The sequence below is a fragment of the Rhodamnia argentea genome, chromosome 2 (assembly GCF_020921035.1).
Source record: "Rhodamnia argentea isolate NSW1041297 chromosome 2, ASM2092103v1, whole genome shotgun sequence".
In the NCBI taxonomy this organism is placed as follows: domain Eukaryota; kingdom Viridiplantae; phylum Streptophyta; class Magnoliopsida; order Myrtales; family Myrtaceae; genus Rhodamnia; species Rhodamnia argentea.
This window is the reverse complement of record NC_063151.1, coordinates 29,913,513-29,919,512: the sequence shown is the minus strand read 5'-3', so window position 1 is coordinate 29,919,512 and position 6,000 is coordinate 29,913,513. Positions and strand designations below refer to the sequence as shown.

The window sequence follows — 6,000 nt, the reverse complement described above, 5'->3', positions numbered from 1 at the left end:
AAACACAAGTGTCATTCACTAACTTCCCCTGTTAACCCTATTAAGAGTTTCCAGTCTATTTGAGATAGTCAACTAGGCTACAAAGCCAAAGCTTGGTACATTTGGATGAAACCACAGCAAATTATACCTAAGGAACCTTCTGCTTTCTCATCATGACTAAGATTCCAGCAATCAGCAGAAGAGAAATCACCACTAGAAGCCCAGTAAACACCACACTTGCGCGAATGCCCGAACCAGTCGTACATGACCCTTTGAGGGAAGACAACAGATAACACAGAGGGTGCCAATTGTCATGCTACAAGGAAAAATAGTTGCCGGTACCGATCAAACACTTAACGCGCAGCTGTAAGAAAGATTTTGCATTGAGAAATTTCCTCCAAGCATATGTGCTTTCACATTATGAAACAGATAACATCTAGCCCAAGCAACCCAGATTAGGAGCCAGCCAGATTGCATCAGTAAACCTCCATAGATTCTTCAAAGTACCGAGTCATGAAGCCTCCCTCACTTCTGGGCAGGCATAGAGCACCCCAAGAAACTCTTGCTTCCCCCCCTGCAATTTTAGGTTGACTATTCCACAAGAAACCCCTGCATCTCTGCTCAATTCAACTTCACAACCCTCTTAAGGAGGTTCGACCAAAAAAAAAAAAAAAAAAACTTCTTAAGGATGATCAAAGTTTGGCACCAGTAATTTGCGATGCTGCATGTAGCAGATTTGATGGGCTCAAGTCGACCAGAAGCACCAAGTCATCATCCGAGGAAGCACATGTCGTCACGTATTCGTGTCAATAATTACGTGATTGATTTCTGTCCGCGGGGTCGTTCTCCATTCATGCATTATTTCAGAGACTCGACCGACTTTTACGCACAGGCCCAGACCCACCAGCCACCGTGCATGTCCAAATCCACCACCGACCTCGGCTCTTCCATCTCCCGCTTTTTCCATAGCCGGCTCTCCCTTTTTAGTATGACATGATTCCTTCCTCTCTCATTCGCGCTTTTTCCATTCTCCAGTCATCATCATTATCGGACCCTCTTCTTCCTTCGCTTCTCTGTATAAACATGTTGATGTTTCCCATCATCTCTTGACGAATTCAAGAGGCTCTTTTGTTTTTCGTTCTCCAAGATTCAACGAGCTTGGTTCTTCTCAACTTGCAAGTTCGCATTTTTCCCAGATTCTTCCTCTTTTGAACTCTTCCTTCCCTTTGCTTTTGTTCCTCCCCGCTCTGTTTCGCAGTATATACCATTCGCTCGCTCGCTCATGGCGCATCGGCCGGTTCCGAGTGGTGTTCAGCTTGAGTTTGTCTACTCTCCCTTTGGAGATACCACTTACACGAAGGTGTTTATTGGGGGTCTAGCTTGGGAGACGCGGAGCGAGACGTTGCACAGACATTTCGAGCGGTTTGGTGAGATTTTGGAGGCTGTTGTGATCACTGATAAGAACAGTGGACGATCCAAAGGCTACGGCTTTGTGAGTGATTCATTTCTCTTGCTTTCGTGATATGTTGATCTTTTCATTTTGGTATCTGATAGAATAAGCCTTCATATGAAGTGAATCTATCTTAGTAATCATTTTGAAAAAGGGGATATCTTTGGTGCTTGGATTCCTTAAATTAGTATTTTCTTGGGAAGTTTCGAAAGGAAGCCTGGTAACGACTGTCTCAGTGGATGAACTGCACGTTAATGAGTACCCTGAGAGCGCCCATCACCCTAGTTTCAATTCTGTGAGCTGCGGGCCTGAATCTTTATGGCCACAGACATGCTTTCTTTCTTGCCTTCGTGTGAAATTCGTTTGGATACGGGAATGACTTGGTTTCTGTTCGTTCTCCCTCTGGAGGGTGTAGGTGACTTTCCGAGATCCTGACAGCGCCAGGAGAGCGTGTGCCGATCCGACTCCAGTTATCGATGGTAGGCGGACAAACTGCAATTTGGCATCTCTAGGACGGTCTCAACTGCCTCTCTTTTATGGTATTTGTCTTTCCCATGGCTTGCCATTCTGAAGCTCTGAATTAGCATGCAAGTATATTGACTCAGGGTTCTCGGTCTTCTTGCAATCTTGATCCATAGTCTCTTCATTCCACTGGGGGCAGAGTGCTGGCTGCTATTCTTTTAGTTGTAGGCTTCTGCTTAAGAGATAATTGAGATTTCTGTCAGCACACTAGTTCTCCCTTTATGCGATTTAGGCTCTAGAAGTGAGTAATTTCATCACAAGCAAACTTCTCCTTCTAGGCACTCTTAAAGCTACAAACTTCTTGTTGGTATACATATATACGTACATTTTTTTTTTTGGTGGGGGGTTGGGGGTTTGTTCTTCACAATTTGATGATGGTTACAGAAAGTTGGATAAATCGTTCTCTTTCTGTATTTACTGATAGGTTGCCTTTTCTGCTAGTCTATGAATCCTTATTAAGCGTATTGTGTCTGTTATAGGACATTTGAGACCAGTGACAGCATATGGAGGAGGTGTGCATGCCACTGGAGGAACTCATCTCGGAAGTCTTGGCTACCAGCAACCCGTTTCTTACAGCTTCCAGCAAGGACATGTATACCCTCCTCATGGGTGAGCTCTCCATGCCATACGGTTATTCTGGGGCATCAAATTGGAGGGTTCTTTCTGTCTGGGTCAGGATGTTGAAGTCTGGGGAAGTTGATGTTTGCGTATGACCTTATTTGATTGCATCACATTCTCCTCCTGTTGGAATTCTGACAATGATATCTCGGTGCATGTCTGATTTTCTGGATGAAAACACGTGTTCTTTTCTCTTTCTATATCCGGATCGTTAGTTTACACTGAAAAAAGATTTGCTTATCTACTGAAGCAGAAATGCTAGGCTTGTTTTTTCAGTCAGCAAAAAATTACTGGTATGCCGTTAATTTACAAAAGAATGAAAATAGTCTCTATAGTGAGTCATCTTACTTAAAAGGAAGACTTACTGTAATATCATAGTATCTTCAGTTTGTTAGGGAAAAGCTCCTATTGGTCATTAGATGGGGCATGTATCCTTTGCAGCGACAAAGTTCTATCGGTTTCTTGTTTGTTCATGCAGTTCTTGCATTTACCGCTCACAGAATGCAGCCTTACGTAGGAACTTTAAATGCTTTGGGAATTGCTCTTGGTTCCTTAGAGTCAGGGTTGTTTATCCAAACTGCATAATTGTGACGCGGTGCGATTGGTAATTGCAGGAATGCAAAAACTGGTAGTTGCTGAGGATATATGATCTGGCTCAATGTTTGTTGAAGAGGCAAGAAGCCTGATCTGTGCTTTCTGATAAGAGAAAAACCTTAACATTTCAATAGTCTTATGGATTTTCTCCCTTTCATAACTTCATCAAACAACTTCATCCGCTACCTTTATCGTTATTTCCTCTTATGCCTGTCTTAACTTGAAGATTTACTTTAGAGTTGGCAGAATTACGACTTGGGTAGATCTTATATCTATTTGTTTTACACAGTTCCTTCTATCTGTACATCATTGACAAGGAAAAGTTGACTTGACCATCTTTGAGATTCCCTTTTTTTCCGATGTAGTGGAAAGGAGGAATCAAATCGATTGCTCTCACTTTCCCATCTTAAGGAAAGATTGTCGAAGGGTGTTGATTTTAATTTGACCAAGTCAAATTGTGGCATCGGAGTAAAACATTTGTTTGTTGTGTTTTGGGGACATGTATTCCTCTTTCGTGATCGTTTCATTAGTTGATTTTGACTGCTGAAGTTTTGAGGTCAGTTGGTAAGGGGAATGTGACTTCTTGGTTCATGATTCTATTCATATAGTTTAGTGAGCATGGGGACCTGCATTCTGTAAATCCAGTCTGTAACAAGGATGCTTTAATAGTCATTGAACTACTTAATTCTGGTGGCGTGTATGCAGATATGCAGCATATGAGCCTGAATACGTCATGCAACCGGTAAGGGACTTTCCATTATCAGTGATCCAGATTTCAAATTTGTTTTGCTTTAAGCTTTGGAAGAATTCTTGTTGTATGGTCGTATCTTCTTCCTGTTGCCAAGCTCATGTGGTCTTATTTCAATGTTTTTTATGCAGGGTGTTTACAACCCTTACATGGGTCAGCAGTACCTTCAGATATATGGAGATCCTAGGCCACTTAATGCCACTATCAATCCTCATGGACATTTGGGTCCACTAGTTCCCAATGGTCATAGTTATACAACAATTCCGAGGTATGCAATACCTGGTCATCAGATCGTGCAGTACACTGGACCCAGTGTACATGCAATACCAGCTTCACCTGCGCCTGCGATAATACAAGGCATCATACCCTGCAGGTAAGGATTCTGTCAGGAAATTGTTCTTCGTCAGTTGTCATGCTGGAATCGTCTTCACATTAAATTCTATGATAGGTAATGGTAAACTGATGTTCTTGGGGGCAGTAAGTGATTTTTTTTTTTGGGGGGAATTGAAAACAGCAGCAATTGGCCATAATGTCATGTTAGGTCTGTGATAAAATAACAGAAGGTTGAAGAAACAGTAGAAGTAATAGATTTTCCATGACAAGATGTGTCAATGAAGTGGAGTTCAAAGAAAGTTGCTCTCAGACCGAATTCCTGTTGCTAGAGAAAGCAGGATGAGTACGGAGAAGATAGCAAATGCATAATCCTAAAAACCAAGTGAGTTTGTTTTGCCAGGTACTCCTGCACCTATCCATGCACGGCCACCATGTTTAGTGCCCGCTCCTACTCCACAAGGCAGTGGTTTTCAGGATCTTAATCAGACAGCTGGCTGAGGGATTGGCAAGGTGCGTGATCTTTTCAAGTTGAGGAATATGATACTTTAGGAGTTCTATGCCCACATGCTTATATCTTCCTAAAAGATTTTGCAGGTGTCTTTCGGTTCAGACGAGACAGGAAGAAGCAGAACCAGAACTTCCAGTGGAGAATTCGATCTAGCCTTGCATATTGTCACATTCTAGAGGTACAGATTATGACATGCTTATATGTGCATTTGAATCAATCTTTTGGTTCCTCTTCCTGTTCACGCATTGATGGAACGTTGAGTAAGCATCTCGCAAGTTTCGCGCATTGAAATAGTTAGGTTCTCTTCCTTTTGGAGGCTCCAAATGTCAGAACTTCTCACAGTCTAAACTTTTCACCTGAATCTAGTAGTCCCTCCCTCCCTCCCAATGTGTGGTTTGTTAGTCATAATAGATTCAATCCTTACCTGAAGAAAAATTGATCGAAACTTAGAGCTTGGTCGGAACTACTTACAAACAGTCACTCCCGTTTTTCACGTTTGAAGTTTACGGTCATTCAACATCGGGGCCGACGTACTGAAACTGATATTAACATGAGGAAAGGCGAGTCGGGCTTGCACTGCCTGATTTATCAATGATTGATCTTTCCTAGCTCACTCATTCTTTAGCCTTGCTATAATTCGAGCTTGCAAAACTTGGCTTCACGGTTTTCTGGTTTCCTGGTGCGCCGCTCAGGTCAAAGTCAAGTCATCTTCATTAGAAGTCCAATGTCGAAGTAGTTTGAGCTCCTTGCGGAGGAGCACGACGGAAGATGCACATCGCTCTTCCTTCATGGCATCTTACCGTTCCTGTGGGGTCCTGCTCGGTATCATCGCGGGGTGCGCATGGATCCATGGATGCCAGAAGCGGTCTTCCCGCAACCAATGGAAGGAATGGAAATCTGTAAAGGGTCTTGCATTTTTGTATTCTCGGTAAATTCGATTCGTCGCACCACGCACGATAGAGGTATGATTTCATGGAAGCCGAAAGCATTGTGCTAGAAGCCCGGCAAAAAAGGATTATTTGGCCTTCGTTTGCTACCGTGGTGCCACAAATTTTCTTCAACTCTGCCTGTGTTCGTTTCGTTTTTCCTTTTGTCTGAAAGAAAATGTTCATTTCACGTTGTGAACAGTAAATGAAAGAGAGCAATTTTTCTTATTATGATAATACTGGCTTACATCCATAATGTATAGCTCACTAATCATAAATAGGACTAAAATACCCTTGCTAACATAATTAACGTTTCAACACT

The 6,000-nt window shown here is 42.5% G+C and overlaps 1 pseudogene; it reads left to right on the top strand.

Moving 5' to 3' along the window:
- The first annotated feature begins 854 nt into the window (after positions 1 to 854).
- On the top strand, positions 855 to 4,742 carry LOC115739399 (annotated as a pseudogene).
- The last annotated feature ends 1,258 nt before the right edge of the window (positions 4,743 to 6,000 follow it).